The 10698-nt window shown below is 35.2% G+C and overlaps 1 long non-coding RNA gene across 1 annotated transcript in view; it reads right to left on the minus strand.

Annotated features, from left to right (window-relative positions):
• LOC116095004 overlaps positions 1 to 10698 on the minus strand; it is a 221925-nt gene that overhangs the window by 82755 nt on the left and 128472 nt on the right. Inside the window, exon 3 of the long non-coding RNA XR_004120395.1 lies at positions 6281 to 6383. This is a non-coding gene — a long non-coding RNA (uncharacterized LOC116095004). The remainder of the gene's footprint in view (positions 1 to 6280; positions 6384 to 10698) is intronic.

The following is a 10698-nucleotide window of genomic DNA, read 5'->3' on the forward strand; positions in this document are numbered from 1 at the left end:
TGTGGACCAGCGTGAGAGCATGTGAGAACCCTGCCACTCATCAGCTGTGAGTTGGCACGCCTCAGAACCTGTGGCAGTCCGGGGATCTGGCCCTGCAGTCCTGAGATAGGAAAGCTAGCTCTGCCCCCAGTGAGCTACAGCACTTGGGGAGAATAGGTTCTCCATCTTGCCTTAGCAGTACAGTAGAGCTTTCCCTGGTAGAAGGGTACAGGCTAACTAGCACGAAGGGCAAGAGCATGGGAGATCTGGTGCCAACACTCAGCTACACTGAGGTGGTGTGATGCGCCTCCTCTTCCCCTCTAGCCACCAGCAGTAGCTGAGAGAGCTGGCTCCTAGGGTGGATGGATAGCTATACCTGCCTGCTTGATGGCTGTAGCACTTGGGAGAGCAGTCGCTGCACCGTGCCTAGGCAACACACACACACACACACACACACACACACACACACACACACACACACACACATCACTCACAAACACATGCAAACACAATAAGATGTGTTTTTTAAAAACAATTTAATATTATAAAAGTATAATTTAGTTTTAGTAACTTTTTCTTCACTATATGAAAGTTCTCTTTCCCTATGTTTTTTTGTTTTTTGTTTGTTTGTTTTTTTTTTTTTTTAGAATATTACAAATTTGCTTTCTGAAAGGCACATATGCTTAAAGAAAATATAAAGTTACTTCAATGGAATTTTTGATTCAAAGACATATTTTAGTATGTATAAACCATCAGCCAGTAATAGTATGCTAGAACTTAAATATTCACTTAAATGCATATTTCAGTCATAAAGACATGATAAATCCCAACCAAAAATATTAGTTTTATTAAAATACATCTTTAAAAGCAAACAGATTAATCTTATGAGTATATTGACTAGAAGACCACAGTGGATATGCAGCTACATTGAAGATATGTGAATATAAAATACATGATGAGAACTACTTTATGAATTGTAAAGTCTTTTTTTCTACCCCCTTATCCCTCAAATGAACAGTAGAAAATGAGCAGAATTTTTTTTTTTTATTAAAAAGCATCAGGTCTCAAATGTATAGACCCCAAATGATCTAAGACCATGTGTGATATGAGATTTGACTTTCCTGTCGAAATTTTGGTTGTAGACCATTTAAACTTTTTAATTGTTCTTCAGTTTGTTATACACAAATATGTAGCCTGGCCATTTAGGGAACTAAGATAGCAAAGCATAAAATTCTGGTATTAATTACATTTCATAGGCAGGGTAGTCAACTCTTCTCAAGAAAAATAAAACAGAAACAAGAGCTCCAGTTGTGGTTTGGTAATATACACCTTTAAGTAAATCAGTTACTGCATGGTACGTACATGTCACGTCACGTAAGAAAAATAAAACCAGATGATGGCTCCCATTAAGTTTGAAGAGACCTGGGAAGCATTGTGAATCTCAAACAGCATGAAATCCCTTAGCTAGATGAAGAATCCCATCGCTCACTAATATGTGACTCTTAATTACTTTTATAGTGTGTCACTGTTTAACACAATCAGATCTAATTGACCAGAAAATTTTAGTTTAATTCCACTAAGTCCCAGCTAAATTTATACTATTATTATTTGAGAGTATTCATGAATATCCCAACTTTATTGCATCGGGATATTTTAAATTATATTTTGAGAAAATGAACATTTCATTAAAATGTTAAACAATTGCCATATTCACATAAGAGCTACAGTACTTTTAAATCCACTGTCATATCTTTAATTCTTTACAAAGAGTTCTCATGCATTTACTTCTGGGTTATTAAAAGAATGATGATTTGATTTTAATCAAACACTTTATTTGAAAGTCATGGCTAATGAGGGTCAAGTAATGGTGACCTCATGGTAAGTGGTATGAAAACACCTTCCTCAGCTGAAGAATTCATTCCAGAGAGCCCTTCTCTTCACATCCACTGATACATACATGGCTATGATTGTAACTTTCAAGCACCTGAATTTTTATGCTTGTGCCACTTTACTTTTGTGTCAGGAAACATTACGCTATACAAAGAAATACAAGTTGAAGTCACTAGCTCCCAAGGTATAGTAAGATACTTTGTTCACTTTTCATGTCCCATCAAATCATTGTACATATGGTTTGGTAATTTAATCCTTTAAGTAAATTGCAAATAATTTAATCATGATTATGGTTTATTTGTTCTAAATTCCTTTTATTAAGGAGGATCATAGAACTCAAGGAATGACCAACAGAAAGCCTCCTTGTATAATATTCTTTCCCTTAAGTGCCAACTGTTTCCACTTATCTTAATTTTGCATAATGCATCAAATCTGCACAGGACTAAGTAGAAGGCCAAGATTAAAGAAGTGACACTTTAGCAAAGGGCAGAATTGATCAGGTAAGGGATATGGATAATGCCAGTTCCAAGCAGTGTGATCATGAACATTTGAGTCTTTCTGTTCTGAAATGACTATCAGAGAAAAGGACAGTAAAACTATTGCTGAATGCCTACACTCTCATGTAATGCAATAAAATAACATAAGACTACATGTCACAAGCAATGGTAATCATAAACCAATTGATGTGAGCAGTACACTTCAGTGGTCCTTGCTCACATTCAAAACAGATCAATCCTAAACTACCTGATTGGTTATAAATGTGTGGTCATGAGTACAAATTGTATGGGGCCCAGAGGTTAGTCAAATATATTAGAAAGGTACAACAAACACCATACAGGTCTCATCCTGTTCTAATTCTCCAATTATTTTTAAGGATAATGCACTGGAATCCACAATGTCCATGGTTCCATGTCTTATAAGCATAAATTCTGATTTAATTTGAACTAAATAAAATAAAAAAGACTCTTCAAATATTTTGCCTTGGCTCTCTTCCCATCTTCTACTAGGCTTGTTGCCTAATTACCATTAGATTCTGATGAAATGCCTTATGCTTTCCACTATGATATAGGGTAGAAAGGCAGAAATAAGTAATTATAATAAATAAGCATATGCTATTATGGTAAAAAATAGAAAATTACACCCAAGCAAGATAAAAACTGTGGTAAAAAAAATAAGGTTTTTAAAAAAATACTGTTCTTTACCCTATATTGATATATTTTAATTTAAAGAATGATTGATGCTTATATTAATAAATGTCAGCTTTTTGTACATGCTCAATAATCATAAAATTATTTTCAAATAGGTAATTTTTCTTTAGAGAGACACACAATTTCACAGTGAAAGTACTAATTAAGCAAGGAGTTGCTAGCCAGTAATTTTCAGGCTAGGTTTCATTCTTAGCCTCTGGAATGCATTCGCAGTTCCCACTGGTAAGTGTCAAATAAAACACCTCAAAAGAATTATTACAATGGAGAATCTGTTAGTGTGAATTTTATTATTAAGATTTTCCTTGTCCTCATTTCTACTGCTAAAATTTAGAGACAGCCAGCCCAAACATTCTTCATAAATTTGTTTTTAGGTGATAAAAATGAACATATGTGGCCTCAACAAATGATATGTGTTTTACCTAATAAATTTTTTATAGCCATACATTGATTTGAAAAGAACCTTAGAACTGATTCAATACAAAGTCCAACTCAATGAAAGCAAACTCAGTTATTCTTCTAACGGCTCCTCCTAGCTGCCTCCTCAATTTATTTCTTTGCCTAGTTTAAAATGCTGAAATCTGTGGCAACAAGATAATTTAGGACATAAAGGTCAAAGCTGCCAGGCTTGGGAACCTGAGTCTCAGCCTTAAGACCTACCTTATGAAAAGAGAGAACTGGAGCCAGGAGTCGCCCCATGTGGACTCTTTGGTTAGTGGTTTAGTCCCTGGGAGCTCTGAGGGTACTAGGTAGTTCATATTGTTGTTCATCTTAAGGGGCTGCAAACTCCTTCAGCTCCTTGGGTCCTTTCTCTAGCTCTGTCATTGGGGACCCTGTACTCAGTCCAATGGATGACTATGAGCCTCTATTTAGGTATTAGTTTGGCACTGGCAGAGCCTCTCAGGAGACAGCTATATCAGGCTCCTGTCATCCAGCACTTGCTGGCATCCACAATAGTGTCTGGGTTTAATGATTGAATATGGAAAGGATTCCCAGGTGGAGCAGTCTCTGGATTGTCCTTCCTTCAGTCTCTGCTCCATAGTTAGACTCTGCAACTCCTTCCATGGGTATTTTGTTCCCCCTTTTGTATAGCAGAGGATGGCCAAGTCGGTCATCAATGGGAGGAGAGACCCTTGGCCCTGGGAAGGTTCTATGCCCCAGTGTAGGGGAATGCCAGGGCCAGTAAGGAGGAGGGGGTGGGTGGCTAGCAGGGGGAGGGGGAGGGAACAGGAAATTGTTTTGGTTTTTGTTTTGTTTTATTTTTAATTTTTTCAGAGGGAACCTGGGAAAGGCGATACTGTATGACATGTAAATGAAGAAAACATCTAATAAAAAAAAAAAGAGAGAGACCTGACCCACCCACTAAGGTGTCTGCTCATCATCAGGTGTTCAATACTGTGTGTATATGTATTCATCATGGCAGTCAATATATGTTCATTTAAAATCAGTAATTTAAAGGTGATTATATTCATACCTAGCCCGTTTTCACTTGTAGAAACTGAATTATGGTCTAGCAAGAAGTATACAACAAATAGAGGAATTAGCTGCCAAGTCAGAGACCACTGTATAACCCAAAGGGGAGAAAGTCTTCTGCTCTGATATCCACTAATAGCCAGGGAATATGTGTGCCTGCCTGTACACACACACACACACACACACACACACACACACACACATGCATACATGCACATACACACATGCACACACACATACACACACATACACATGCATACACACATACACACACATATGCACACACACACATACACACACATGTACACACACATACACATGCATACACACATACACATGCATACACACATACACACACACATGCACACACACATACACACACATGCACACACACACAAACACATACACACACGCATACACACACATATACACACACACGCATACACACACACATACACACACACATAAACACACAAACACAAACACATACACACTCGTGCAGAGCGAATAAAGGAAGGAATGAAGGAATGCATGCATGAATGAGGACCTGAATTAATTTAAAATGTAATCCAAATGTCTTCAGAAAGGATACATTTGTCCCCATGGCACTTCAAAAATCTGTATTATTCATCTCAGCCTTTGTCACACTTTAAGGCAAATATACCTGTTTCATTGATCTCATTTTATTTAATTCATAGATTTAGAAATAGAATACTTGGAAAGGCTAAACATTAACTCATCCAGGCTTCAGAAGTTCATTGTTGCCATCTTCCATCTCTTCTAGGTCTCCTGATCCTGCAGCACTTGTAAAATTTATATACAGTAAATTCCAATAACCATGTTCAGGTCAAGGACAGATAGGGTCTCCATAAAAGGCATTTAAATCATAGAGCAGCAACTCTCTCCATCCACAGACTGAATTGTTATAGGAGGAAGGGCAAATGGAAGATCACAGTTTGCATGTCATCATATGTGGAGAAATTGGCTACAAAGCCAATGAACCCATAGGAAATCTACAAATACTCCCATATCTAACATTATACATCATAACTATGTTATTTATGCATTATATATCACACACATATATATGTTAAGTAGTGGATATAAGTTGTAGTTAGTAAACAATGTATATGTCCTATAAATTAACCAAAAGTGAATAAATGACCAATACCTAAGGAAAGACATATGATGAGTTTTATATATACATATATACATACATAGTTTAATATACATATATACGTATATATATATATATCCTCAGCACACAAATATATATATTTCTCAATCCATTTATAAACACACACACACATATATATGTATATATATATATATATATATATAGAGAGAGAGAGAGAGAGAGAGAGTTACAAATTATATTATATGTAAGTATTTTAATGAAATTTGTATTCCAGATTAAATAAAATGTTGGATTTAATTAGTAACACAATTTATAAATATGTGAAATAATTGATATACATGCAGACAAGGAAACTGCACCAATTCCTGGAGGCAAATTAAAATATGTATAACACTATCTACAGAACATGTACTCAAGTCCATAAAATAAATAATAGAAGTTGGAGTATATAGATTTTGACCTATAATGTTGTATTTACTACTCTGCTTCCAGAGTGAGCACTTGTAGGCACGGTATATGCAGACACCTGATCGCCTTGCTGAAAGTTAATTCAAGACTAGAACTCTTACATTCTGATAAAGCAATTTGTACTTACTTGGATGCTCCTAGTGATATGGAAGGGCGTTTGCTGTCGCGGGAGGCTGACAATCTGGTCCCCGGCCTCTTCATGCAGTTGCTCACCATTCAGCACTCAATTCCTGTTCATAAGTCAAAAACCAGAGGTACTCAATTTAAATTGAAAGCTGTACAAGATAACATCAGTTGGCTCCTGAATTTGATTTTACAGTTAATGCTTTTAACGTGTTGCTTTGTCAGCTCTTTCTACTGTAGGAAATTCTATTGTATTGTGTAAAATTTTGATAGATTGTTTTAAACCCAGAAATACCTACGACACCATCTTTAACAGGCTTCTTTTTGATTTACATAATACATACCCACAGAAACACAAACACTTCTCTTTCTTGATTTAGTTTCATGCATGTTTTTACATTTGCACCTTAATTCAGAAAACATCAATGAAATATTTAGTTTCTGCCATACAGTACTGAGCATAATAAAAGATAAAGCAGATCAATTTTATAAATTTATAATTTTTATAATTTTTAAAATTTTATAAAGATAAGGACTGGACAGAAATTATTTCCTGTCTCTTTGAGAGAGGAAGAATGAACAAGAGAAGTAATGTGAATCTACACATATCTAGAGCCGAATCATGACTCTTTTGCCAAAATACATGTGCAAGTCGATAATTACTAAATTATGGTGGGTTTATTTGATTGAATAAAATGTTTTATTTTCATTTTTAACAAAGATTGGGAATAATTAAAAAGTATCTTTTTGTAAAATTTTAGGCACATATTCACAAATACAAAGCATTCAAGAATAATCATTAGCATTTTGTGGAGGATGTTATGAAGTATCAACTAAACTATGTCATTTATATTTGAATGTGGATTAATATATATATATATATGCAATGTGCTTTATTTTCTTATTTTTTAATTTTAATTGTTTTATTTACATTTTAAATGCTGTCCCCCTTCCCAGTCTCCTCTCCACAACCCCTCCAACCACATTCCCCCTCCCTCTTGCCTCTAAGAGGGTTCTCTGCCACACACCCACCCACCCCTTCCTCGCCCCTCTAGCATCCGCCTTTGCTAAGGTATTAAGCTTCCTCAGGATCAAGTGTTCCCCTCCCATTAATATCAGATAAGGCAGTCTTCTGTTACATATGTAGTCTGAGACATTGACCTACCTTTTCAATTTATTTCTTTATTTGCTAGCATGAACCTGTTTGTGAATTTGTGTGTGTATGTGTGTGTGTGTTTGTGCATATGTGGGTCAGAAGATAACTTTGTGGGGTTGTGCAGGACTTTCTTCAACCTTTATATTGGCTGCAAAGATCAAAATCAAGTTACCAGGCTTGCTCAGGCATAGCTTTCACATGCCTCCCTACCGCACAGCCCAAGATCAACTTTTTAAATCCACATTGAACTATATTGAGTAATATCTTTTTTTTTTTTTTTTTTGGAGTGGCTTTCACATAGAGTAAAATTTTCCAGCTTCATTCATGTTGTTACATGTGGCATCTATTGTTACATTTCTACGGCTATGAAAACTGCAGACTTCCAGGGACCTGTACAAAAATCTTCCCCCCAAATTGTCTCTCTTTCTGTATGGCCTGGTCTAGGGTCTCTAGACCTGGAGTTGCAGTCTCAAGTCTGCTATGGCAGGCCCCCATGCACAGTTCCCTTAGCTCTGGGGAGATCCAAGTTTTTGCCAGTCTCCTCCTGTCTCCCTTAGGAATTTTCCTGCTAATTTCTAAAAGAGATTCATCCAGGGTGGTGTGGCTTATTATAAATAAATTAAAACATATATGTATACCACCCTTTCTATAGAAGTTTGCTTGAAGGCGAAGGCATAATCTTGATTCCTTGAGTCATCAGGCTCTTTCCCTACATTGGCACACAGATTTTCTACACCAAATGTTAATTTATACTGTTAAGATACAACATTTCTACAGAGAATAGATTCTGGGTTCTAAGCTAGACACATAGCAGTTACAAATATGGACTGAGCAACATTCTAGAAACTATGGCTGCTTGGCCTTGTTTTTAGCCATTATTTCAGGACAGCCTGTGGTTTTTCTAGTTCTCCTAGAAGATCATTTTAAACTGACCTGAATATCAAAAGGGAAAAATTTAGGAAAGCCACATTGTATGTTTCTCATGGGATTATATTTTTTTCCTATTTTTTTTTAAACATATACCATGTATGTATTTGCTGAGGAAATATATATAGTACAATTCAAAGCAACCTTTAATTTTCATTTCTAATTCTGATTATGAGATGTCTGATATAACTATATTAGTATGCTAGTATGTACCTTCTAAACAAAATACTCTCTCTGTCTCTCTCTGTCTCTCTCTGTCTCTGTCTTTGTCTCTCTGCCTAACAGAGTGCATAGTACATAGTACTTCTAGATTACACGGATTTCTGTAGGGTTAATAAAAATACCAAAAAACATTTTTATAATTTTATACGTTTATTAGATTAGAAGATATGAATATCTTTTATTAAGCAGTTTTATAAGTGCCACTTTATTGATAAAGAACTAATAAAAATTCCTGGTTATTAATCACATAAATTTCATATTCAGTTTGACATTTATAAGAAAGCAGCCATGAGTTACACATTCCAAATCTACAGTTGCATATGGAGCTGAGATTCTCAGATACTCTAATCCACCCTTGAATCTCTTCAAGGGAATAGCTATTGACCTGATAAGCCATGCCCCAGGTTCTATAGCTACACAAAAATGTAGAATGTAACAATAAACAGTGTACGACACTCATGACTCAAAACTTCTGCTTTCATAAACTTTCCTATATCAAAAACATCTCACACGTTTTTTTGAAAAAGCATATTTTATATTCTGCATGTTTATTACTTTGTTATTTTAGTTTTCTGTGGCTTGCCTAGATTTGCTGAGACTAACTACCCCTTCCATGAAATTTATTCTTGCTGCAGCAATTATCTGATTTATGATTAGTTCAATCCTATCATAACTTTGAAAAGTAGTAGATCAAATCAGTGGTTTTGCTATAACCATTGGATATATATATATATATATATATATATATATATATATATATATATGTGTGTGTGTGTGTGTGTGTGTGTGTGTGTGTGTGTATGTGTGTATGTGTATTTACACATACATATATATGTATATGTATATATATTACAATATATGTATATGTGTATATATATGTATATATATTACAATTTTAAGCACTGTGGCTTCATATAATCCCACCACCTTCATTTCTGCAGGGTGCTCTCTAAACCTACAGCATCAGCTTTACTGAGGAATGGTGTGTACCCCAGAGATTATACAGTATTGCAAAGTACAATCCCTGGGGACAGACTTCATTAAAATGTGTTTTTACCAGAACTTGAAGTGATTATAATGCACATTGAGATTTGAGAGGCTCCTAATTAGATGTTTCTAATAACACTCTACCACCTGGCCATAACTTGGTCTGGCTATCACAACTCTGGTTTCTTCACAAGCATTCTAAGTAATTAAAATATATTAATTATGTCTCACTTTCCCTGAAATGTGATATCTTGTACCTACTGTGAGAGAATGCCAAGGGGAGAAACCACTGAGATGTAACGGCTGCCACAGAGCTTCCAATGAGTGCAGAACAGATCAACTCCAAGTCACCAAGTGTCAATGTGTAATTCCAGTCCTAAGTAGATCCAAATGTCAAAGAAATGGAGCATATAAGCTACAATTTCCATAGGACTACCTGTCAAGACTAACTTTGTTCATTGATTATCAGCAGAAAACATGCAAGAAGTGACAAAGCCACCCAGTGTAGGATACAGGAAATCAAACATTTGTTTTAACATATGTATCCCAGCTTACAATCACAGCAGTCCCTAGGTAATCGGGGCCATGACACTGTGATGGCAGGAATAAAGAATCATTTCTACCAAATCTGTAGTTAAACTAGTTAACACTCATCAAGAAAAAAAAATAACACTTTAATTATTTGAAACACAATAAAATTTTCAAAAAATACTATATTCAGATTTGTCAGGAAGTTACTCATTATTTATTTTGCTCTAAAGCTGAGTGTAGAACCAAGAGCTATGACTATGAGATAAAGGAACTATAACTTATCAAGCAATGGCAAGTAACTGAGACAGGAACTATAATGATATTTCTTTTTCAGAGTCTTTTGCCTTGATGAATTATAGGTGATAAGATAGATAATAAATAGATTGTAATTGATAGATATAATTAGATGATAATTGTAGATAGTTATATAGTTAGATAATTGTCAAATGTATGATTGACAAGTAATAGATAACACATAAATGATAGAAAAATACATGGTAGAAAATAGAATGGTAGATATATTCTATCCATTTTTTATTAATATAGATGATTGATAGATTATAGATATGTGATTTGTTGATAGATATATACATAGACAG

This window comes from Mastomys coucha, unplaced genomic scaffold, assembly GCF_008632895.1.
Source record: "Mastomys coucha isolate ucsf_1 unplaced genomic scaffold, UCSF_Mcou_1 pScaffold17, whole genome shotgun sequence".
Lineage (NCBI taxonomy): Eukaryota > Metazoa > Chordata > Mammalia > Rodentia > Muridae > Mastomys > Mastomys coucha.